The 27,283-nt window shown below is 39.0% G+C and overlaps 1 long non-coding RNA gene across 3 annotated transcripts in view; it reads right to left on the bottom strand.

Moving 5' to 3' along the window:
• Positions 1–27,283, bottom strand: part of LOC116441787 — a 30,373-nt gene that overhangs the window by 2,292 nt on the left and 798 nt on the right. For 2 of the 3 annotated variants that reach the window (XR_004239241.1, XR_004239239.1), the window contains exons 1-2: positions 15,191–15,280; positions 4,535–4,619 (exon numbers count right to left, since the gene is read on the bottom strand). This is a non-coding gene — a long non-coding RNA (uncharacterized LOC116441787). Of the gene's footprint in view, positions 1–4,534; positions 4,620–15,190; positions 15,281–27,283 lie in introns of those variants that run through there. The other variant, XR_004239240.1, reaches the window with a different exon arrangement.

Below are 27,283 nucleotides of genomic sequence, written 5' to 3' on the forward strand. Positions count from 1 at the left end.
TCAACAACTCCTTTAATTTTATCTAGACATTTTCTGATTTTAAATTAAACTGTTCTTCTGTTGTTAGTGGGTGATCTGCGCTGGTACCTTGGCAAGTAAAGTCTTGCTATTTTCCTACTTTTTATATTCTTTTATCATGAATCATTTATGATTTGTAAGATGTTTTTGAAAATACAATGTAATTGAGTAATCAAGGATTTTCAGCCTCTTCAAAAAAAAATAGTCAGCTTTTGCTGCACTGCATTTTCAAGTTCTATAGTTTGTAAACATGAAGGGGACCTTTATATAAGGGATTGAAAATTGTTGCTATTGAGTGAACTGGGTGACATAGCATCTCAAGAAAGGGAGATTTATAATAATGGTTAATACTCCAACGGAAAAAGCTGTAATCAAACCTAATGTTTGAAAAATGAAGCTGCAGGGATTCAGATTCATATTGAAACATAAAAGTTTAATCAAAGACAATTAATTGCACAAACTAGCCCTAAACCTTTTGTTGTAGTTTTAAATCAAAACTGAGCATCTTTCAAAAGTCTATGATGTAGATACAATATTGCAATTATGTGCTTGAGACAGATATTCATCAGTTCTTCTATCTTCAGAAATCTGAGAAACAACCACTAGTACTTACAGTTTTACGATTTATGTAATTAAAATTGTCATTGATATCGTGATTGATGAGGATTTAAAAATTCCATTAATGAAGTAGCACTGTTAAATGTTCGAGTGCTCAAAGTTGCAAAATGTCGAAACCCAGTTTGCCAATGTAGAGATTTATAAATTGGGCAAATCCAGCTATATTTTTGTGTCAGCAGTGAATGACATACCTAAGGCAAACCAACACAATGTAATATTATATAGCTTTTCCTAAAGAAGGCAATAGGGATTTATTAAATTCATCTTGACTGACATATATATATATATATATATATATATGAGGAATAGAATATAATTTTGTAAATTTAATTTTAAACATGTCAATTGCTTCTTGGTTGAAATTTCAAAAATATTCATGGGAATATATTCATCTTACATCATTAAGGTGGACTAAGAAGAAAATCTTGATCAGTCTTATCTTTAGATAAACCCAGCTGCAAGGTTTTGCTAGCTGACATCTACAGAAATTTCTTAATTCATACTGAAAAAGGCTATGTATTTTAGCCCTCCATATTTGCTTCTTAACAAGCCATTCATAAGGAATATTTGGCAGATCACAACCCAGTCCTCCAACATATGTTTATGTGAATACATTCTAATTCGTCCAAATGCTGATGTACATGAGCATTTGCAATGGGGCTGTTCCTTCCATAGTGGAATGACAGTGGTGGGCGGCAGATCCAGGACTGTAGCACCAACCTGTCCTCACCTATCCTCTCAGACCCAACAGCAAGTCCTCTGACAGAGATCAGTGTCTTCTTATATAAAAACTTTAGATTTTATGTGCATACTTCTCTATGAACTAAAGTGGTGATACAGCACTGGGCCTACAGCAAATCCAACAAGAATGACCAGCATCAGTTTCACAGTGGACTGTTGGTTTGCTGGTAGCCTATTGAGCCAGATGCCCTTCTAAAGTCAAAGTAATTAATCTACAGTGTTTTCAATCGGCCTATGTTTCTTATCCTGCAATTTTTCTGATAAAATAAATATTTGTGTTCCCTAATTAGATTGGAAAAATAATTAATGGAGTCCTTCATTATTGTATTGGCTGCTGCATATACAAGTGTGCATTTGTGGAAGTTGTCCTCCAAACTTTTTATGGCCCTAATAGAAACTAATTGTCATCTAAATTCCCCATTGGCAGCCACTTTATAGTGCCAATTCACCTGTTAGTATTCTCAATTATGCATGAACAGAATAAGAGGTGGAACACTGCAAATGTTAATTTAGGAAATATCTAAAATGCTTTGTAAATGGAAAATACTTCTATGATTTAAGCCATTCACTGATTAGATTATGAAGGAGAGGCATGTTAACCTTGGTACCTCAAAAGTATTATTTCCCTTACTGAAGGTGAGTCCAAAATATCCATAAAATCCTATCCCCACTGAAAACAATGGTAAACATGTCATATTCTAAAGGGAAAAGGAATTCACTTTGTTTGTATCAAATATCTCTCAGTAAAAATTATAATTCAACTCAATCAGCAAAGTACAAAAAAATAAAGGAGTAAGGTGCAATTTTTGCAATAAGTTTCAATCAGGAATTACCACACTGAAATTTAACCAACTACAAATTTAAGATTTTAGTCATCTAGTATTTCTTTCTAATCAATGTATGGAAATACTCATTTACAAAGAACAAGTCACCTAACTTAATAGTAGGGAAGAGAACTTGTCTCCCTGTGTTGACTTAGAAGAGTGTAACAAACTGAATACCTGACTTTGACATGGCTGCTTCATTTCCTCAGCACCAGGAGATATTTCTGCTGATGAGACAGGATCTTTCAACCATGTGTAATATACAGTCTGAACTTCTCATTACCCTCTTGTTTTTAGATCTTGCCATAACTACCTGTTGGGGTTTTAGGAGCTCTCCTGTTTTGGTTTTTTTTCTGTTAAAGGAATTTTCCCCATATGGGTTGCTAGGGGGACAAATTGCTGGATATTTAAGAAAAACAAAAGACCTACCCACTGAAGGTGGGGCGCATCTGGCTACCCTTTTGTTTCACCTGGGTGTGCGGACAGTTGGTCCCCAGCTGTTTGGATGGAGAGGGAGGCTGCTTCCTGCGGCTGCTTTTCCTTCTGCCAGAGAAACCCCGGGATCCCAAGCCCGCCTTCCCTGCCCTGCTGGGAGCTGGGCCGTAGCTACCCTGCCCCTGCCATTGATTCAAGCCTTCGCTACGTTGTAGCCGTGCTCACCCTGCCTGCCCAGACCTCCGGGGGGTTCCCACTGCAGCTCTGTAGTTTGGATACATCTCATCTGCCACACAAGATTTGTGCTCATCCCTGCCGTTCCAGTCTGCCGTTCCAGTCTGCCGTTCCAGCCTGCTGTTCCCGCCTGCTGTTCCCGAGGGTCCGGCCGGACACCGGGATCGGCTGCCCAGGGGTTTGTGAAGCCTTTGTCCCATCCCTTCCCGGGATCCCAGGGCACCGGTGCCGCGTGTGTCCCGAGCTCGCTCCGGAGCGCCCCCTGCAGCCGCGGGGGAACCATCGCACCTGCCCTGCTCACCGGGAGCCGCCAGCGCCCCTGCCGGCTGCGAGCGGAACTGCACCCAAGGGGAAAGGGCCCGACAGCCGAGAAGGCTGGGACTGGGTTTGTGCTTCTGTTTGCTGTTACTGCCATAGTTATTGTTGTTTGTTTGACTGGTTATACACATAGAGATATATAATAGTAAAGAACTGTTATTCCTATTTCCCATATCTTTGCCTAAAAGCCCCTTAATTGCAAAATTATAATAACTTGGAGGGAAGGGAGGTCGCATCTGCCATTCCAAGGGAGGCTCCTGCCTTCCTTAGCAGACACCTGTCTTTCAAACCAAGACACTACCAGAGTTTTATGTGCCTTGAGGGATATGGCTAACTCCTGGTCAGGGTCACTGCTCTGCAGCTGCATTCAGTCCAGCCTGATGTGCAGAGAAGGTGTTTACCATGGGTCACCCACTGGAAATTTGGCAATGATAGGCAGTCTCAGGGCCTGCGACACCACAATAAACAACAGAGTAAGACAATTACATCTCCTTCCCTCCAAACTGTTTTTTCTCCATGTTAAATGTCAGATAAGCTTGAGATATCTCAGGAGGTAATGGGAATAACTGGGGAGGGGTTGCTTTGATTTCCTGGTCAGTATTCAATACAGTATCTACTGATATTCTTAGAAGCTCTGAAAATGAAGTATGACTACTTTTTCTCTCCTCTGCTAGCATATTTTTGGTAGCTACTAAATTAACCTTTCTTTTTTTTTTCTTAAATCTTTTCTTTAAAGTTTAATTTTACTCTGTAACTGTATTTTTCTGTCATAAATCTCAAGTCTGAGAATCCACCCACCTCAGACAGATGCCCAGAAGGTGATAAAACCTCAAAGTATGTGATGTCCTACAACATCAGCTGAAAATAAAAACTATCATCCATGATCATTCCTGGCCCCTGGTCAAAAGTGACTGCTTCACTTTTTTGACATTCCCCCAGGGAACATCAAAGAATATGTTATTCTCTTTTCATTCATGTTAAGCTTAGCAAAGAGCATTTACACTTCAAATGCATCTGCAGTTCCTGTAGGTATATACAGTGTGCCTGTACCCAAACAGGTTTTTTTTCCTGAGGATAATTGTTGACATTTATTTTCTAAAAAAAATTATTTCCCCTGTATGACATGAGGAGAGATGATGCATGAGTGATCACACAGAGGGAGATACTGAGATGTGAAGTTGCAAGTATGTATTGGCAAAAAAATAATTCAGAATTAAAAAATATTTACTTTATCCTGTGTTGTTGTGAGTGAGGGACTTACAGAAACAGATTCAGGGATGGAAAAGTAAGGAAGTGAGTAATTTATATTTATTTAGTGGGGATGATAAAGGGATGATGTGTATTACCTTGATGAACTGGCAGTCGCCTTAGCAGATCTGTTGAGTCATCTGTGTGGTACCGTGTTGAGTCATAATATATTGTTAGCTGCCACTGCAATCACAGAAAGACTTACTGAGTAGATCATGTAAGAAAAGTAACTAAATCCCCATTAGAATTCTGCCTGAGACAGAGTAAATTCAGCTTATGTGCTCATTGTTTAGAAGAGTCTTGAGTGACTGACAGCTTCAGTGGGTAATGCAATATTTGGGGTGCCTCAGGGCTCACCTGTTGGGGATAACACCATTGTAGGGAGCTCAGCTGCTCCATGTCACACAGCCTGAAGTGTGAGTTAACTGGAGCAGTGAAAGCTGCCCTCCTGGAAAACCCTCTGCTCCACACACGGCACAGCAGAGACACAAGCAGGAGCAATGTTCACTTGTGAGTGAACAAAATACAGCAACAGCACAATTTATGGTATGCGTTTTAACCCAGTTTAATGCACTACTTCTTTGTCTACTGGAGAAGAACAAGCACAGTTTTTCTTTTGTTTGTTATGAAATGTGGCTTATGGGTTAACTGAGATGGTGCCATGAAGGCCAGTGGCTGAATTTGGACTAATTTCTAGTGGGAACGGAAGCACAGAAGAAAACAAGCTATATGAAAACTAGGCATACCTGCAGCTTTTTACTCCAGGAAATCAATGATTCCTGTCGAATTCAAATGTTTTTATTATTCTCCTTTGAGCAAGGATTTTGTAGACATTTGAGTGTATATGTAGGCACTGCCTCAACTTCTTTGATGGTAAATTTGAATTCTGACACTACAGTTAATATAGTCAATTTATCTAGTCTAAGGACAAGACCCCCAGCCAATACTAAATACAAGGCCTTTTGTCTGGATAAAGTAATAAATTATTTCAGTGGAGGCAGCACCTGATTCTTTAACAAAACAGGCCAACAGTATCAGGCTATTCTGTTCTTTGGTTCCAAAATAACTTTGCACAGGGTCTCAGAATAAAGTCTTTAAAATCTTATCCTTGATTCAGTGAGATCAGAAATCAAAGAGTTTTGTCTGAATTAGATTTCAGGCTTTAGCATATATGTTTATTCCCTATACTATATTACTTTCATTCTTTTTTATGTTTGGATTCACTGTTACTTGACTGCTGAACTAAACTACCCTAAACATTTTGCACGTTGAGAAAAAAATAATTAGCTTTTTCTGGCTTCTTTACTCACTGAGCTCAGTTGCTATGACAACCAAAAATTTTACCACTTTCTTAACATCAGTCCTTTTGATTTCTGCAGTATAAAAAAACCCAAAAAACAAACAAAAAACCCCACATTTGAACTGTGTAAAAACTTCTATAATTTCAAATATTTAGAACAACATAATTCACCTTCATTAATAGTGGCCATGCTTAATAACTTTCTTAGTGTCTTCTAGGAGTCAAAGAGGTCTTCTAAATTTCAAAGAAGTCTTCCAAGGGCTGCTGATGGCTCAGTGAAACAAGTATTTGTAACTCACCACTGACCACTACAAGCTCTCTTATCAAGGGACAATACAGACATTACAGCTGAAATAAATAATTGATGGAGTTCTGATCTCAGAAGATGGCAGGCAGCACATCCCAGTTTGGCAAGCATGGAGCTTTTATTATTATTTTGATTGCACTTGGGAAATTCAGGTAATGAGGCATTTTTATGATGGGATGACGTGATGTTCATTTTTTTAGATATAGTTTTTCCTGGCTGGGAAACTTTCAATTTGCTTCCAGCTGTTCTTCACACTATTGTGAAAACAAGTTTCGTTTCCTATTTGAAAAAAAAACTCCTTTTAGAAATAATATACCATACGATCTTTCATTGAAAGAGGATAAAACATTTATGTGTCAAAGGCTAGGAAACAGAGGACAGTATTGCTAATCACTGGAGATTTGTGTAAGATCTTGTAGATTTGTGAGATAAAGAAAAAGAAAAAAATTTAGAATGGGCATCAATCTACTCCACTCTATTAGTCACATGGAGAGTAAACCAAAGGTTGATGACTCCACACCTGCATTCCCTGAACATGGTCTGGACAAAATTAGGTACTTCAAAGTACAGCTGCATTGAAGGACATAGAATCATAAAATAATTTAAGTTGGAAAAGACGTTTAAGGTCATCAAGTCCAAGCGTTAACCCAGGAGGGCCAAGTCCTCCACTACACCATGTCACTAAGTGCCACATCTACCCATTTCCCTGGGCAGGCAGTTCCAGTGCTTGAAAACATCTTCCATGAAGAATTTTTTTCCTAATATCCAGTCTAGCTCACCCTGGCACAACTGGCAGCCATCTGCTTTCATCCTGTCATCGGGCCAACCCCCACCTCACTACAGCCTCCTTTGAGGGAGTTGTAAAGAGTGGGGAGGTACCCCCTGGACTAAACACCCCCAGCTCCCACAGCTGTTCTTTTCATACGTGTGCTCCAGACGCTTCGCCAGCTCTGTTGCCCTTCTCTGGACGTGCTCCAGCCCCTCATTGTGTTTCTTGTCATGAGGGGCCCAAAATTGAACACAGGATTCAAGGTGCAGCCTCCCCAGTGCCGAGTACACGGGCACTGGCGATCACTGGTCAGCCCTGGTCCTGCTGACCACACTATTCCTGACGCATGGAACGAGATTATAAAAGTGATAAACAAAAAGGTAGTTCTGCAAATCAATTCCCTATGTACTTTTATACATAAAACGAATGGGAAACTAAGGAAGTTATCTGCCCACAGGGGTTGAAATCCCTCTGCTAGGTAAATATCCATGAGACATGTCTTTTAAAAAACAAATAAGTTTGATTCTTGTTTTGAAATGTGGTAACCCAAAAAGGTGGAGATTTGGCAGAACTGGAAATGTTGCTCCATCACTTACAGTTCTCTTTCCAGAGGAGACAGAACCATTTCAGAAGGCATTTCAGGCAAACCAGCTCTTTGTAACTTTTTAACTGTATTGCACTAAATTGGGTTCAAGTCTAGAGCTACACTACATGAAGCAGGGGCACACTCAAACACAAACATGATTGTCAACATTGCTTAATTTGCACCCAGTTCCTGTCACAGTTTTGGCCTTTGAATGGTTTCCTCTATTGTGTTCTAATCACAGCAGTAACGGAGAACAGTTGCTTCTCTTCACTCATTCCTGTTATCTTCTTTCTGCCTCCTATACATGGTTTCTCAAGCTGAAGGCTGTGATATTTGGAGTACAGACTCATTGCTTTGCTGACAGAGCGATCAGACTCACTGCAACCTTTCCAAATGCACTGCTTCTTCATTTGTATGCACCACAGCCACCTCTTTCCCTGCAGACTAGATCAATCTCAGTATTAAGGAGATTATACTGCTGTCAGTAAGCCCTCAGCTTTTGCCTCACATTGCTCTAGCATGAGGCTACACATTGAAGCTAGATGGGCTTGTCATTTCATTTCACCCCTTCAATATACCAAAAAGGAATTTTGCTTGAGGAAAAAGTGATTCCGATAGAACATTATGTGGTTTGTAGGAAACAGTTCCTCTTTGTGATCTAGTTAAAGACAAAGGTCCTCCTTAAGTACAGGTGACCAAGAACTCATTTAATGTTTAGCCAAAAGCAACCTGGAAATGTTATAAAGTCCTGTAGGCAACATTTGGTAGAGCAATGGAAAAAATGGGGAAATACAGTCAAGATTTCCGAGTTCTGATCCTATCTCTGACTCAGTCTATGATGTGGTTTAACCTGTCACAAAATAATTCTTTCTCTTTCCTTCTAAAACTTTTGAGAAACTTGAGAGACTTTTATTGACTTTTGGAGAAAACTTGCCAAATATTTTGGTATCAATGATGTTTTAAAAAATACTAAACTTCATAAACTTGCCAAATTTTTCTCCCCAGCAAAACTGCATTAACACTTCCAGCTTTGACATTTCTGGTGCCTATGGTTTAGAATGGATGATACAAACAACAAATTTCAAAAGAATCTTCAGATTTGAAAAAGTACTTTTTTTCAGAATAAATCACACATTTATTCAAGAACTGCGTACTAGATAGTAATATAGCTCTGTTTTAATAATGGCTTCATGGTTGCTGGATTTTTTTCTTTTTTTTTTTTTTTTTTTTTTTTTTTTTTTTTTTTTTTTTTGCTTTTCTAATGTAAATCTTTCACTCCTGAGGGGAAAAAAAATTCTAAACATTAATAATCTCAGCTATGTATTCAGGGGGAAAAAAAAAGTAAAAAAATAGAGCAATGAGAAGATTTGCCCAAGGTAATAAATGGACTGGATCATTTCCAATGTGATTAAAAGAGAATTTAGGATGTAATTAGAAGGGAAAACAACACTTAATTTAGAGATATTTATTCTGTAAGGCAAGATTCTTCTATCTTTCACTGTCTCACAGCATTCCTAATGCCTTAATTTTCACACTTGGCTTTATCGTGTTGTTTTTGTTTGAAAAGTAGACATTAGAAAGAAAAAGTGACATGCCTGCAGCTTCTCAGAGGATTTTTTGGCTGCATCTCCTGAAATCATGTGTTGATGCCATGATGATTTTTTGCCTTTTCTTTTATATACCTTTTATATATACCTTTTATATAGCTTTTATGTATCCTCAGTGCTCTTAGCATGCATACTTGTAATTCCTTAAGTCTGATAACTCAGCATAGCCCTAGCATTCTGTTAATCCAGGAGACCAAACATCCTGGAGGCCTTGCAGTTGGAGGCCGGAAAGCCCCACGCTATCCTGAGAAAACAAGGTCCTCTCTAGAACACATCCTGTAAACTCAGATTAGGCCCATCCAGGGGGGAATTCCTCAGGATGGGGGGGATATCAGGCTATCCATTCAAGCCTCTCATTGGGGAATCTTTGTAGATATGCTAATTTGCAAGGTCTATAAATTGTGTACACTGTTGCAGTGGGGATCCTGCAACACGCATATATCAAACCAGGAGTCCCGTGGAAAGGAAATATATATGGACGGATTCTTGCTAGATGTTTCAGAGATGTTTATTTCTCCAGCCGCATGGCCGGGGCTCTGCCGAGGAACTGTTCCAGTCACGGGACCAAGGGTCCTTCTGCCCGCGCAGGGAACACAAACCAACCGATGGGAACGAGGCTGAGCAGGGGCAGGGAAGCCCCGTGTCTGTGCCCTCAGGGCCCCTCTCCCAGGGCTACACGGCGGGGAGAGGAGACCCCAACAGTACACGATCTATCGTGTGTGTGCATTTCAGCGCATTCCACCTTGGTGAAGCGGTGCACCATAAGGATCCTTATTAAATACCAAGGTAAAAAACCCTTTTTCCCTTAACTTTGTCTGGCTCTTAATTTTTAAGACCAGGAAAAGGCATCAGTGTAATCTTTGTTTATATGAGTGGCTCAATTGCTGCTTTTAATGTGTCCATTTGGATGTGTAAGAATTGCAAAAGGGGATTGCAGTTACCAGACCTGGCAGTAAATTTTGCATTCTTGATTATTTTGGGTGACTGCATGGATGTGAAATAAACCCAGAAATCTGGGGCAAGTCAGGGTGGCCTATGGACTGGGAAACACAAATGTACAGTTAAAATTGTCCTAGAGTCAGAGGAAGACAGCAGGATGTTCATGAAAGGTTGTGATGGGCAGAGTCCCTGCCTTATGTAACTGATGGTGCTGTTAGATGAGTTGTTTTGTTATAATGAGATTAATATTATTAAATGTCTTTACATTTATTACCAGAAGGGTTGCTAGAAAGAGGGAGCATATATTAAAGTGGGGATACTGCAACACACGTATCAATCAACAAGGCCCGTGGAAAGAATATATAAGGACCGATTCTTGACAGATGTTTCAGAGAGATGTTTATTTCTCCAGCCGCATGGCCGGGGCTCTGCCCAGGAACTGTTACAGTCACGGGACCCGAGGGTCCTTCTGCCCACGCAGGGGAACACAAAACAACCAATGGGGAACGAGGCTGAGCAGGGGCAGGGAAACCCCATGTCTGTGCCCTCAGGGCCCCTCTCCCAGGACCACATGGCAGGGGGAAGGGACCCCAACAAGCATATATCTACAGTCAGATTTATGGTGAGGAGTACTGTCTTTTGTTTATTGTCTTTTGTGGTGTGAGATGTTTTTTCCCCCCTTCTTCCTTTTATGTTTTCTGTTTCACAGCTTCTGTTACTCCTGTCTCACCCCAGCACTTCCTTCTCTAGAATAATTCTTCATTGTTTTAGATGCTCCTCCTGCATCTTCTGGTTTGTGTAAGGGCAGCTTTTTAGTAATGGTTGCTAATGAAATTCATTGCTAAAGACTAAACGAGGCCAGAGAAATATGTTGGCCAGATGTCTGACCTCCTCCAGAGCACCTATCATGTGAAGGGGTTTGGGATTTATTTCTTTGTTTTGCTGCATTAGAAAGGTTTTCATTTGTGAGGAAAGTGCTGAAAGAAATTGGAAAATTTAATCTTATCTTCTCCAGCGTTATTTCTGGCAAATATGAATTGGAGCAGGGCCCTGTGATAACAAGGATATTACCATTTCTGTCACTTTGTCCAGATCTGAGCATGAAATAAGCAGTGGAGCAGAGCAGCAAGACCACAGAGGTTCAGACACTACCCTGGAAGGCTGGTTTAGCACAGGAAGACAAAATGTGGGCTGTTCTTTTGTCACAGGCCAAAGTGGGCACAGCAGCAAACCCCGAGCCCCGTGTACAAGCACAAAGCAAGAAGCATGTTTAGGTGGAGACTGGGTTGTGTTGCCAGAGGGGTGAACTCCCTTCCCATGCACTTGGTCTTACCTGAAAGGCACATCACTTCTTTGTCCTTGCCTTTCCATTGACTGCATGTGATGAGTTTATTTTTAGTTTTATTTAGAAATATCTGCAGAATTATGTGATTTTCAATTATTGAAAGCTGCACATGTGTTATCATTTATGAAATTACATGGAAATAACTGTTCATTTCTCCACAATTTTTTCCTAAGTTTTTTATGAAATACAAATAGATTAAATACTCCTGTGAGCTAATGAAAGAGAAAAAAAGTGGAAAACTGAAACTTTAGACATTAGGAAACACAGTTTGTCAGGAAATTTTGGAATGGTTTGGTTTCTGTGCCAGCCTGTGCTTTTATCCTGCTTTTATAGATTAGAATTTCATCTAAGAACAGCTGACTGGGCACTGGATATTTATTTTTTCATTGTACACACCTATTGCCTTGAAAATAGAGCTGTTCATTGAACAGCTTACACTTGCCTTTTCTCCTTTCTACCTGCAAGATATTCACAAAAGCATTTAATGCCATTATATTTCTTCCAAATCTGCAGCACTTTGCAGGAGCCTGGCTTCACCATCAGGAATTTCAGAGGAATTCACAATTCACATCCCTGAACTGGAATGTCAGAAGTTCTAAACTAGGATTTGCTCTTTAGATTGATTACATGAGGCAGGAGGCAGCTGGGGAAATCTGACCAATCATTGTCTGAATTGAATTACTTCCATGTGGACTGAACTCTGTCAGTTAAGAGATGTTTTTTATTACAGATTTTTTTATATTGACATTATGACCCATGATAATAAGGTTACTGATAACAGATAGAAAAAGATGACAGAACAAAAGCAAAAAAAAAATTTAAAGAAATAATATCAAGTCAAGAAGACCTCTGAGTTAAATGTGTTGCATAGGTTTGACTTTCAGAAAAATGGGGGAGCACTGGTTGTTTTCCACAGTGCACAGCTGCAACAGTGATGTGAAATTGAGAACAGTCAGTCTGTTGAACTCTTACTCACGTTGGTGACTTCTTATTTTTACGACAGTTCTCATCCAAATGAACAGAACACACCTGAAGTTACCTGTTACCAGTATTTAATAATAGTACTTGATATTTGACCTGAGCTTTGGTTTTCCTTCTTTCTACAAGCATTCAGCTCTTAACCCAGATTTCGTGCAGTGCATGATCCTTTGAAAGCAGTGATGCCAAACGCCTTCTCCTGTCCCCCTTTTAAACCATGGCTACTGAGTATGTGAGCATTTGCAAAAGCTATTACACAAATACAACTAGGACATTTTCAATTTAAGTGTACATAATACATTTGGCTTATATGAACCATTTCAGTAAACCAGAAGAATTGATGGAGTTGCAGCTGTCAATAAAGCCATTAGCTTCAGGGAAATTACTCATTGAAGCAGGATGTGTTTTGGATTCCACAGAGGAAGGGAAGATATGAGCAGCTTCTTTTTCACTGAAACAGCCCTCCTGATACTCACTACTCCCTGAGCTGCTCATATTAAGCTTGTGTTTTGAAGCACGTCAAAGCTGCGTGGCTACTTTGAGAAAAGCACATGCTGGGGATCAATAAGTTTTACTACAGTTAATAATGTGGTTTAAGTTTTGAAATATATACCAGAGATATGAAATCATACAAAGTCTTTTTTTTTTTTCTAATGACAGACTGTGCTCCCACAACTACACGGTAACGCTCTTGCCTTTAGTCTAAACATATTTTTTTGCCTGATTTCTTTAGCATAATTAGGTGCTAGTCAGTTTAAGAAAAATTCATAGATTTGAGTCTGCTAGTTTTGGAGAGGAGCACAAAATTGCTTGTTTTACTTGAAAATGAAAGAATATTTATATCCAGAGGCCCATGCTATTCTCTTCTCAGCTTTGATTAACTTATTTACATATTAACTTACAGGCTATCCCTGAGTGGGTCGCTAACATCACTAGCTGTTGCCAATACTGATCCTCTATTGCACTCTACCCTGTGCAATATGGATGGCTCTGACTGCCACACACGACATTGTGACCTGAATTCTTTTCCATAAAAGTCTGGGCATAGGATGTGGCTCATCTCAGACCTCCATGTGGAACAGGATTGATGCTGAGCAGCCCTAGTTATGCTGTGCAGGAGCCAGACTGAGGGCACTGCTGTCACAGTTTGAGTTTTATCAGGTAGCATTTTGGAGATAGCTGTAAAGCTGCACAGTCTCATTAAACTTCTTCCTGTGATACAACATGGGACAACAATGCTCCTTCCTTACCAGAGGGGGAAAAGGAAACTGGAACATTAATTAATGCCTGGGAGTATGTTTGCATTGTGGGAGATTCATAAGCAGCGAACTTTACCATGTCACCACATAAGATCATTGCCATATAGTGACAAACTCTCTATATGTATGAATATTAAAACAATATTTGTTGTAACACAGCTCCTCCTAGGCAGAAGTAGAGCAATTGTATGTTTGGAGATAGATACATTACTATTTCCAGAAACTCCCAGTATTGTGAAGGGAATAAGGAGTTTTGTAAAGATGAAATAAAAAATTAATAAAACCACCCCAACTTATTACTGTTGTTGCTATGGAAACTGAACAAAGAACAATAACTACTTGCCAATTTCTTCTGGCTCCTACAGTGAATAAGCCTAAAATACTGAGATTTCAAGGACAAGACTTGCTGTCAATAACTAAATATCTTGCTATTCTGGGATTTACCAGCACATTATCTTGGATGTGTTTAGTTTCTAAACCTTTGTGAAATTCTTTCTGAAGTACAAGACATTATAAATACATGAAGCATGTTGTTATGGAAAGACAAATACTTTTTACATGGAGAAGTCAATCCGGTCCTGAAATTAGGAATGTATTCACTGCCTTTTATTTATATTTATAAAGGACAATGCTTTTATAAAAAGAAGAAACATTAAATTTATGGGTGTACCTAGCCCTGCACAGCACCTGGGAGCTTATAAGGAATGAAACATCCTTGTTTATATGTTTATTGCCACTCAATTATAGTATGCTCAGTGCAGCTGTATCTGTATAAGAGGCTACTGCTGAGACTCCCTTCTTCTGACTCACAGGTGGGTTTTTTCTATTCAGAAGAAGCAGCCAAAGCATTTCTGCCCAGTAATAACTTAAGGTTTACAATATATTTCTAATAGCTTGTACTTTGGACTTCATCTGGAAATGAAGGTGTAGTTATTTTAGGGCACAGAATAAGACTTTCAGTATGCTTTCATCATGTTTTCCCACTTTCAAAACAATAACTGAATCCTAAATTACGGGAATGAAATGGCAGAATTCATAGCTTGCCTTGGCAAAAATTTTTACTTGTTAAAATTTAGAATAGCATAGGCAAAATTAACCATGGGAAAGTTTGTATCTGTGGGGGGAAATGTATCTAGACTCTTCTGGCAAGTAAAAGGTGAGAGAACTTCTGTTCTCCTTTGCCTAGATTTACAGTGGGTGTTCTTGTTGAAAAATGTCTCTTCAGTAAGAGATGGACATTCTCTTATTCAAGTTTCCCAAAATATTCTCCATCTTCATCTTTCTCAGCCTGTGTTTAAGGCATAAAGTATTTTTCCAAGTATTTCTCTCTGCCAGAGAATAATTTGAGTATCCTCCTATGTACAACAAAAAGATATAATTGAAATATGTCTCAACTATAATTTATTCTACAACATCTCAGTGACATGAATATTCTTGATGTGGGTTGGAGAGGAAAAGTGATGGGACATAATGGGTCCTGAAAGTCCTTCAAATCTGAAGGACCCCTTAATTATGAACTCTAAGAAATATTAAACAATTGTCCAGTAACATTTTTTAAGGATCTTTACAAGCAGAATATATTTTAAAAAAAAAAAGTCTGAATCCTGAACAAATTAAATAAAAAGTAGTCATGGAAATCGCAGTTGATAAAGAAGGCCACTTACCATCAGCAACATTCTCTAGAAAGAGTCGGTGATTCTCCTATAGTATCATTTCTAAATGGTTTTGCAAGTGCACTTCAGCCATAATGGGTGTGATAATCTGGAGGAGGAGATGCTATCTTTCAGAATACTAGCAGCTATAAATACCAAAACCCTCAAAGTTAACACCTAAATTCCCAAGCATTTCCAATTCAATTAGGCTCTTTCCTACAGCAGAGTTTCATAAATTCATTTCAGCCATTTACAGGAGCATCTGGAATTTCTAATATGTCTTTTAATGCAAAACTTTCCTGAATATAATATAAGCACAATACAGCATTGCCAGTTGTTACTTTGTGCTTTTATTACATACTTCATTCTAAGATAGACAACTTTAAAGCATTTTTCTGTCAAGAGTGCATAATTCTGGAAATCCCTTGCTTTTACAGCACATAGTGTCTGAAGATTCTGCCTTGAATTAGAAGGAGTTTCCAGTTGTATTTTTCTTCATCATTTTCCCAGTATAGCAGTGAATGCAAATGACATTTCTGCCTGGGGCTTTTCAGCGTGCAATCCACTTATGACACAAACCTGCCTCTCGTTTGTCACTCTGTGTCCATAGACAGCAGTCAGCCCACCAAATGTGGAAATTTAAATTATCTATAAAATCTTAGAATTATAGTATTGCAGAACCACTACAGTAGGTGGGAAAAACAATGAACTTAAAATTAAACTACAGAATAATTTTCTTATTGTTTTAATATAACTGCAAAGTATCTATCATACATAAAGTTATATTTTAAACAAATTTGCTTGTATAGCTTGTCTTTGTCTTGTATTTATTAGTAATTTTAATTCAATCATTTCAACAGGATGCAAGTAATAGTGGATATAGTACACTAAATAAAGATTCTTTCTGGGCTCGGCTCCAATAAATAGGGCTACTTTTAAAATTCCTGATAATTTATTTACAAGTTAAATAGAGAGAGAGCTAAAAGATATTTGCAACCCAAATCACCTGAGTTTTGCCATACCATGAGTGGAAGGGAATACGTAAACTCTGCAATCCTAAATATAGGTCTATTAAATTTGTCTACTATTATATCAAGACTAATCAGAATTTTGTCTACTACAAAACTTGTTCATCGCATGGTAGCAGCTCACTCCAACACTCACAAGGTGGACTTTTGGCTGTATGAAGCTGAAGGGTAAAATGCTTGTTATTTATAGAGAAGCCAAGATTACACACTGCATTTTTAGACGTTTGCAGAATAAAGACATCAGGAATGTTAATCTGCAGGAAGTGATTTTCCTTAGACCAGATTTCCTTTAAAAACATGTCATAGCTTGAAGTGAAGTCACAGCTTACACTGGTAAAGTCATGTTACTGAAGGAATCATTAGTACCAGACTTCCTGGTCTGTAAAATGGGTTCAAGACTATGTCAATATATTTCACAAGTTGGTGTCAACAATTTTGAATGCATTTGAAATTTGATGCATATCCTACATACACACACCAGAAAAAGGATTCCTACACTATAATATCCTAGAATGGTCATTCCTTGCCCCCAGACAAGAAGTAATATGAAATGAAGCTGTAATGACACTTTCAGTTAGAAATGTTCAATAGTTTAAATGTCACTCCCATTTGCTGGATGACCCCTCCTTCCCTCTGGAGCAGATATAGCGGAACCATGGAAGAAACACTGAAATAGAGGTCTTAAAAGGGTTAATAAAAACTTATCAAATAACTTTACAGTTAAAAACTGGGATCTTCTGCATGAATGTTTCTATTTATTCATACAGAGAATGGGCAATACAGATAATTCTAGGATTTTTCTGACAAAAAATATAGTTGATCTCGTTGCTTCTGCACTCGTAAACTGAGCAGAGAATGGACCTGAGCTCTGTGACTCTGTCATGTGACCATTCCAGCTCTTAAATTAGTAGGATGCGTGGCAAGGGTCTGGCTCCAGCTCACTAATGCTCCCTCAGACAATGCCTGGATGCACTGCAAGGTCAGCACCTGCCAGGACCATGAGCAACAGAAAGTTTGGGTTTGAATCGTCTGTTTTGTGGGAATGAGGAAAATCAGCTGTAAGGACACAGACTGCATCATGATCATGAATGTGCCTGATCTATTTTATTTGCACAGATATAGCAAATGAGAAGAGACAGAAAACCTACTCCTGGAAATGTTTTTGTAGACGAATAATATTCACTAGGTGAAAATTATACTTCTGCAGGAAGACTTGCAAATATTTCACTAACAGCAATCAGGTTTTGTATAAGATTAAACTGAATATCACTAGAGCAGCTTCTGCTTTCATGCCACATTCCCTCGCTGGGGCCTGAAAGAAATGAGGAATATTTGAGCTACTTACTAGTGGGATCAGAAAAAGGCACTTGGTCTTCTTTTTGTATGTGAAGCCATAAAAGCAGAAAGGTAGTATGGGTATGTGCGCTACTCGAGGATTGATTTGTCACATCAAATAAGTAAGAAAAAAAGGGGGCTCAAATACAAAAGCACATTGTTGTGTTTTAAGTAATTATCTATTTATGTCTTGTGTTTTGTTTTGCTTGCTTCCTTGGTTTTTTATTAGTTCTTCCTATGTACTAATCTTTCAGCTCTACTTATTTTTATCTTTTTTTTTTTCCTCCAACCTGTTGATTTTGCCTTTATCTTTTGGAGCTATGAAATTGTTCATTTCTTATTGGCAAGCATGAAACCTTGGTATTTTATCATCAGTCTTCACTGCACTATTCAGATAAGAATTCACTCTTAATATAACCCTGTGTGAGGAGATTTACTGCAAATTACTGCTCTCTGTCCAAGGTTACAAATGCCAATAAGATACTGGTGGCTCAGAGATAACGCTCAGCCAACATGTAAGGGTCAGCTAGATAAGTAAAAGGCAGATTGCTTTCCATCACACTGATAATTTCTATTTCATTTGGCATTTTGTCCCTGCTTAATTATATACTTTATCTAAATCAAGTAGAATCCAAGCAACGTTTTCATTAAGATTTTTGCATCTAAATAAAAAATAATTAAAATCATTTCTATGCAAAAGAGTGGAAAATTTTGAGTTTGTATTGAACAGATCATGCTAATGCAAGCAGCCACATGAAAAGATCTCTCTAAATTGTCTTTTCTTTCTCTCAAAGTGCAAGAAGTCACAGTGTCAGCACATTTCACTTGCAGATTCCTCACTTGGATCTTAGTGTTTTTCATCTCCAAAAAGGATCAAAGTGGGGCATAACCATCCATTTCCTTTCTCGAAGCTCCTAAATATTGCTGTTGTATTAGATCTGCTTCCAGCAACTCCCCTTTTCCCAAGTATATCAAACCCTGCATATGTCAAACATCAACACAAATAACAGAGAGTAAATATATTTGGATACTACAGCACTTAAATCACAGATATTTGCAATTTTCTTACTGACATGCCTTCACTGGGCTATGGTGGAGATGGCGCAGTGGGGAAGAGAAGCCAATTGAGGTAACATAAGTACACAACCTCTTTGTTCCATGCGAGAGATGTGGTCCTGCTGGGAGGCTTGGTAGTGAGCACACGTTCCTGCTGGGAGGCTTTTATGGGCTCTCCCCTGCTCCATGAGTCCCCCAGATGGAGAGGTGATCCCCAGTCCTGGAGCACAGTTGGGGGACTTTCCTCCCTAGATCTGGTTTTCAGCCACTTTTGGTTATTGCGATACTCCAGACACTTGAGAGTCCTTATCTTTAATACTGGCTAAAGAACACCTTGCTGATGATCAAATAGTTTCAGTTTTGATTTGCTTTTGGTTTCTGATTTGCTTCACTATTGCTGGTGCTCATGATCTGCTTGTTCTGGGCACTATGAGTGGGACTTGTTGAAGATCTACAAGTTGTTTTACCAATTTGGCTACTTCTTTGGTCACAGCAAAACTATCCTGCTGCCTGAGACAGGGGGATGATCATGTTTTCATCAGGGTTCTATGACCATAGAATCATAGAATGCTTTGTGTTGGAAGGGACATTAAAAACCATCCAGTTCCAGCCCCCCCCTGCCATGGAAAGGGACACTTTCCCCTAAATCACATTGCTTGGACCCCCATCAAACCTGATCTTGAATGCTTCCAGGGATGAGGCATCCACAACTCCTCTGGTCAACCTCACAGTAAAGAATTTCTCCCTAATATCTAATCTAAATCCACCTTCCTTCTGCTTAAAGCCATTATGTTTTCAGCTACTTCTGCTACCAAAAAACTTGATTAAAGTGCACATTGGAACAGCTGTACTAGAAGTGGGACCCATTGGAAACAGTGGTGAATCCTAGAGCTCAAGGAGCAAACGTCTGAAAAACAGACAAACAATCGAGAGGCAGAAAGCCTTGGCAGCTTCATTTCTATATTCTTGACCCTAATCTCAAGTATTAGACCCCCAATTTGTGAGAAATCTGACTGGGATTCAGCACATAAATATATTTTATCCTGTTCTAGAAGGAGATCCAGAAATTCAGTCTGGACTGTTTTAATCTGTAGTCTTTTACTCTGCACTTGACCTTCAAATTCTAATGCCTTAAGTAGAGAAATTTGTAACCAAGGAAACATGAGCTATTTCCCTTATTATTCAGTAAATTTGACACAAGCTACAGAAAGCATCCATCCATTAGCAATCTAAAGCTAGAATGTTGTCCCACATCTTTTCCTATAATTTCTTTCTGTCTTTGATGAATGACTTATAGCTTCAATGTCAGATATCATGGATATACAGACCATGGTAGAAGAAATAAAAAGAAAAAAAGCAATTATTCTCCTTGACATATATGAAAAAAGATTTATTTCTCTTTCCTCTGTAGATGAAATGTTTCTTGCAGAGCTATAGTACATTACCCAGCAGTTCCCTCTGAAAAGGGTTGTAATGGGAGGAGGGGCAGTTGTGTCAAAGATTCCAGATTGTTATGATTATCTCTGGTTTTAATTAACAGTTTTGACACCTTTCAGGCAGAGCTAATTCTGAGAAAGTGCTGATAAGAATAGTGATAATGTTATGATTAATGCACATAATCAGGACTAAAAAGACCAAAGTTAATCCTGTAGGTTGGCTACACAATTCTCTGCTCTCTTTAAAAAAATGTTCAATATTTCCTAAGCTTAGTTAGACCTCAGCCAGGCTGAGTATTGGAGAAAATATGAATATAGCTTTTTAGTGAAAGAGAGAAGGTGATTAGAAATAACCAATTAATGCCAAATGAACTCTTTGGCTTGCACTGCAGAAGTAAAAATAACATCTTTCTTGACTTTTAAAAATAATACTGAATTTTCCATTCTTTGGGGTTATATCTTCTTGTGTTTCTTCTTTCTCTGTCTTCAGCCATCTGAAGTGTAAACAAATATGTGCACAAGCCAGAAGAGTTTCCCATGTTGCTGTGTATGAAGATCTGTTATAGGCAGGAGTCATCCAACTGAAAACTTGCAAGGGAACCTTTCTGTGAAATTTCTTACCAATTTGAGTTGAAAATCAAGGTGTCAGATTGTGAAGGTGCAAACAGCAATCAAATTGTTCAGAGCCTTTTACTATAAGTACACGATTTATTATTACCTGTCATAGTACCAAAACAATTGGTGATCGGGGGAAGAGAAAGACTTGGTGCGCATAGAAATTGAGGTTAGTTCAAAGCCTTCCAGTGTAACTATATCAGATTGTCAAAATGATATGATTTATGGACTGTTAATTAAATTTCCCTTCTCTGTGTCATTATAAACATCTTTATCCAGAGAACCAACCCATAACTTATCTGATGACTGTACATGGCATGCTGATGAAAAACTAGATTCAAACAACTCCAAACTTGGCAAATATGACAATAAAAGACAACAACAAGCAGAATACTTGCCAACTATCCACAAATAAAATTGGGCATACAATCAATAAATAGTCTTTGCATTTTCTGTAATCATGTAATGAAAATACTTTTATAAATATATTGAGGGCAAGTTTGCTGATGACACCAGGCTGTGTGGTGTGCTCGACACACTGGAGGGAAGGGATGCCATCCAGAGGGGCCCTGACAGGTTTGAGAGCTAGGCCTGTGCAGACCTCATGAAGCTGAATCAACAAGGCCAAGTGAAAGGTCCTGCACTTGGTTTGGAGCAATCCCAAGCACAAATACAGCCTGGGTGGAGAATGGATTTAGAGCAGGCTTGGGGAAAAGGACTCGGGAGTGTTTGCGGATGAAAACATGGACATGTACGCCTGCATCCTAGAAAGCCAACCATTTCCTGGGCTGTATCAACAGATTATGTGGTTCAGATTAGACCAGGGAAAAAAAATCACTACGAGAGGGATTAGACACTGGAATCAATTGCCCAGGGAGATAGATGGTGGAGTCACCATCTCTGGAAGTGTTCAAGAGGTGTCTGGATGTGACATTTGGGGATATGGTTTAAGGGTGATTATGGTGGTACTGGGTTGACAGTGGGACTAGATTACCTTGAATATCTCTTCCAGCCTTTATGAGTCTGTCATGGGCAGTGTGACCAGTGGGCCAAGGTTCTCATGAGACCTCACCTGGAGTACTGTATCCTGCTCAGGAGTCCTCAGCATAACAAGAACATGGATCTGTTGCAGCAAGTCCAGAGGATGTCACAAACATGCTCAGAAGCCTGGAGCACATGTCCTATGAAGGCAGGCTCAGAGAGTTTGGGTTTTTCAGACTGGAGAAGGCTTCTGAAAGATCTTTTGTGGCCTATTAGTACTTAAAGGGGCTTGTAAAGAGCTGGAGAGGGACTTATTAAGAGGATGTGGAGTGACAGAAAGAGGACAGGTTTATATCAGATATAAGGAAGAAATTCTTCATTATGGGGTTGATCAGACACTGGAACTGATTGCCCAGAGAAGGTGTGAATTCGCCATCCCTGGTAGTGTTCAAGGCCAGGTTGGATGGGGCTTTGAGCGACCTGGTCTGGTGAAAGGTGTCCCTGGCCATGGCAGGGGATGGAACTAGATGGTCTTTACTGTCCCTTTCAAGCAAATCTATTCTACCGTTTTATGATTCTACATTCAAAGTACTTTATTAAGGTAGAACCACCTATGGTAGTTGCTATAACAATATGAATTCCTTGATTCTATCTGCCTGAGAGAGTTACCAAAGGTAGGGTTTTTAATTTGAGAACAACTTTAAAACTAAAAAATAGCTAATTATTGTTACTATATTATGATCGATCTAATGACAATTACATGGGAATGAATTACTTTTGCCCAGCAAATAAAAGCTATATCTGTGGCATTCAATTCTATATATTATAATGTAAGCAATCTCTTTCATAAAATGAGTTGTGCTGGGATGCATCTCTCATCACTTGATTCATAAAATAAAATAAAAATACTTTCATTAAATATCTTTGAGCTCTAGCAGCTCCAGATAAGAATTCAGTACTTTTACAACAAAGTTGGGGTTTTTTCTATCTGGTCTTATCATCAGGTCCACAACTTCTAGTATACATAACACTATGGGACTCATTACAAGAAGCATTAAAATGGAGCAAGAGAATATTTTAACAGTTAACATGTAGAAGAATATTATAAAAAGTTAGATTTTCGTGCCTCTTTAAATGTTTACTAAATCTTGATTTTCTTATTTGCTTGAATAATTAAATTTTAATTGTTACGAGAGTTCAGACATCTTTGTGCTGTAGTATTCTGTATTTGCATGGCACCTCTCCTCTAAAAGGGTGACTACATGTGACAGGTAAGTATTGTTTATATTTCTGTCCTTTCTTTATGCTTCAGCCACACCATCTTGGCCTCTATTTCTTGTTGTCTATTTACATTACACCCTATTCAGCATCATGGAAGGCCTAATGTTGATGGCATTGCAATTGTACTATTTGTCAACAGAGGGTAATACTGAAATGGGAAAGGATAATCTCTGAATGTCAGAAAAGGGGACAGGTGAAAGCATTCTATAGTTCTGATATTACTGACTTTACATTTCTGTGAAAAAAATGAAGAAAACTCAAATTATTATTCTTCACAATATTTGCTGGTTCCAGTGCTATCACAATTTCTTCTGTAATAAAAGACAAGTAATCACTTTAAAGTAATCAGATAATTAACTCTGGAAAAATTATATGGGATAGAAGGGAGAGTTTTTGCCTGTGGTACAAAACTTTTATCACATCTGCACAACACTGCCATCCATCACACCAATTTCACTTGATTCTGTGTGCGTTTAATTGGATTTATTTTTCCTGATTAGTATCTCTTGCTGTGGCAGTTTGGATGCCCACCAAAGACACTCTGTCACTGCCCTCCACAGCAGGGGAGGGGAGAGAAAAGATAACAAAAGGCTCATAGTTGAGATAAGGGCAGGGAGAAATCACTCCCCAGTGACTGTCATGGGCAAAACAGACAGCTTGGGGAAATTAGTTTAACTTATTAACAATCAGAAGTAGAGCAGGATAATAGGAAGTAAAACAAATCTTAGAAACACCTTCCCCTTACCCCTCTCTCCTTCCCTCGCTTAACTTTATTCACAGTTCTTTACCTCCTCCCCTCCCAGTGGCTCAGGGAAATGTGGAATGGGGTTTATGGTCAGTTCATCACATGTTGTTTCTCCTGTTGCTTCCTCCTCAGGGAGAGGAGTCCTTCTGCTGCTCCAGCATGGGGTCCACCTCACAGGAGACAGTCTTTCAAGAACTTCTCCAGTATGAATCCTTCCCATGGGCTGCAGCTCCTCATGTATGGATGTCTAGAGTGGGTCCCTCCCATGGGGTGCAGTCCTTCAGGAACTGCCCGCTCCAGTGTGCGTCCCCCACAGGGTCACAGCGGCTGCCAGCAAACCTGCTCCAGTGTGGGCTCCTCTTTCCACAGGGCTACAGGTCCTGCCAGGAGCCTGCTCCAGCAGGGGCTTCCCACAGGGTCACAGCCTCCTTCAGGCACCAACCTGCTCTGGGTGGGTGTCCACCATGGGCTGCGTGACGCTCCCCTGTGTACCTCCCTGGGCTGCAGGGGCACAGCTGCCTCACCGTGGGCTGCACCAGGGGCTGCAGGAGAATCTCTGCCTGGAGCATCTCCTGCCCCTCCTTCTCCACTGACCTTGGGATCTGTAGGATTGTTGCTCTCACACATTCTCACCCCACTCTTCTCTGTCCACAATTACTTCTGCCCAATAACTTTATTTTTCCTTCTTAAATTTGTTATCACAGAGCTGTTACCACTATTGCTTATTGGCTTGGCCTTGGCCAGCAGTGAGTCCATCTTGGAGCCAGCTGACCTTGGCTCTTTTGGATGTGAGGAAGCTTCTGGCAACTTCTTAGAGAAGCCCTCCTTATTGCACTCTCTGCTATGAGGATGTTGCCATGCAAGTCCAAAACACTTGCTCTCTATCCAAAACAGAGACAACAGGCAGTTCAATTGTCTGAACATGAGCATTCTTGTCTATTTGAGTTACCCTAGAGATGCCTCCAGCTGCTGCTACAGAAGGGTGCAAGACTTGCCAAGACATGTGTTACATTTGTCAACCCCATGCAAGTGTTTGGACGGAGTTGGACATCCCAAATCACGTCTTTAGGGGTCTGAATTGAGACCACACATATTTCAGAATATAACTCATAATCTTTGTTTGAACCATGTGACTCGCAATGATGAAGTGTGTTAAGAGGAGGTACCTACCCTTTCTCTGCATTTAAGAGAGAGATTTCAGGGATTTCATTTAGTTCTCTTCTGTGGCTATGCTTGCCACTAAATACGTGTTCATCATAACTGACAAAAATGGAGAAATATATTCAAACAGTAATATTTCATAACATCAGCTTTAAAAATTGAACCCAAATTAGAAGCAGCGCCACCATCCAGTCTCCCCAAAAGTGTCAGTAGAGGTTAAGGTTATCCTCCCATTGTAAAACTTAATCTTCTACTAGGAAAAAGCCCTTGGAGATAAGCTAGCAACAAAGACCTATGGGAAAGTCTTTAAAAAAAGGACTGGAATACTTTTTGTGTTGCTATTGCTATTGTCAGATATGTTAACACAGAAAATAATAAACTTTTGGGGAAGACACTTCAATTGGATATTTTTGCAAATATGTTAATAAACTACACAAAATCATATCTTCCATGAAAAATTGTAGCACTAAAGTCCCAGCAAATAAGTAACTCAAAAGTTAGTTAAATAAGTTTAATTTCTTCCTCCAGTTTAGGACTTTTTTTTTTTAAATTTGCAATAATATCTTGGCCACTAGTGTACAATATCCTTCTAATTGTTCCTGACTGATCTTTTCGGGTTTGTACAAACATACCTTAATAGTCTTTGGAACATGGATTAGAAAGCAGGTGTTTGACTTCTCAGGGGCCTGTCCTAGCCCCCCACCCTGCAGAGTTGGTCAGGTGCCCCATCACACAGTGTGGCTTCTTCCACAGAAGCTCCAGAGTCAGGAAAGGCTCCAGTACAGTAACTGGAGGTAAATCCTATAATTATTCTTTTAGGTATGAAAAACTGCTAAATATTTTCAAAAATTTATCGTTATGCTGAATCCAAAGCAATTACTCAAACAGCTAATAATGCAGTGCTTATTAGTACAACATGTTTTTTTCAAGCATCTGGATGTGAGTGCTAAATCCCTAACAGATGTTAGTGATTCCCTGCTGTATTCCTGTATTTTTATTATTGTAATCCATGTATCTCTTGAATATTAGAAGCATTTTAACACATAGAGTTACCAAGCAACTGCTCAAGACAGCTTTATTATACGCATGTCTCGCATGTTTCATGAGGCTTCTCTGTGAACAGAATTATCAAAGCACAAGAACAGAAGACTAAGCTGCAGAAAGAGACCAGCTGAAGGAGACAGCAATTTTAGAGGACTAATTCTATGAAACTCACTCTAATAAACTTCAAAGACTCAAAGAGCAGAGAGGCTGTTAACGTTCTACAGCTTCAGGCTTCACACTCTAACATGTGAGGCTGGCTGCAAGCTTCTTGCCACAAACAGGATTTTAAGGAATTAAGTCTTTCTATCTTGGCCCTAGAATTATACTTGTGTAGAGCGTATTCTCAAACATTCAGCCTTAAGTACAAACCTAATGACCCCAACATAAATGAGCAGCTTAATATGACAGTGTTTGTATGTAGCAGTCCTACAATGCAATGTCAGTATTCCTCATTTTATTTAGTCTAGTTTTTTCAACCTTTATTTGTACTTCATCATATTTTTAGGCCTTTTCTCCAATAACGAGAGAGCTCAGACCTTACATCTTTTATAAAAGTCAGATATTTCCTGTAATCATGTGATTTCACAAAGCTGCAGCTCTTGGAAGCAAGCAACTACATATTTATTTTATATATATTGGTCAGCATGCTTTGATTATGGTTAGATTCTAAAAAACTGTCATTCCATGGTGTTTTTAGAAAATTGTAATTTATATACACATTAATGCTTAAACTGTAACAAATATACAGTTTATTTAGAGATATGAGAAGAAGATGGTAGTAATATTCCCTTCTGGAAGATGAAGTGTTTCTGAGAATGATGATACCAAACAGGACTAGACCATAAAAGAAAGTGAATATATGAGATGTGAAATGTTGTTCATTGAAAGGATTTTAGGTTTAAGGCTATGTACTTTATAAGAAAATATTATTTTTTCAGTCTGAAAAATAGAAACTGTTTTTCTTTCCTTCTGTACTTCTAACTCCAAGTGTGCTATGGCACTGGAGAATGAATTTTCTGTATTTTTTTTTTCTAGCAATAACACCCTCAATAGGATCTGCAGGAGTTAGCACATCTCCTGCAGAGCTTGTGTTCAGGCAAAATTAAGAAATCTTTCTGGATAGCAGCTGACATAGAATAGAGCTGTTTGTCTTTTCCCTGTAACCTTGAGAACTCTAGCTTCCAGAACACAGCTTAGTGCTATGCTAACATGTCTGTTACTGACAGGCAGTTGTCTTAGGCTTTGCTGATTCCATTGGGAGCAAAATAGATGCATTTACTGGCTACTATGCTTGGACTCATATTGATAGTTCAAGCAGAACAAGCAGCAGTGTCTGATCTACAAGTAGGATAAACTATTTCTATATAGAGTTTTAATTTATAAATGAAGTATGCTTTCACATAGCTAATCAAATGGGATGAAA

Source organism: Corvus moneduloides, chromosome 3 (assembly GCF_009650955.1).
Source record: "Corvus moneduloides isolate bCorMon1 chromosome 3, bCorMon1.pri, whole genome shotgun sequence".
NCBI classification, from domain to species: domain Eukaryota; kingdom Metazoa; phylum Chordata; class Aves; order Passeriformes; family Corvidae; genus Corvus; species Corvus moneduloides.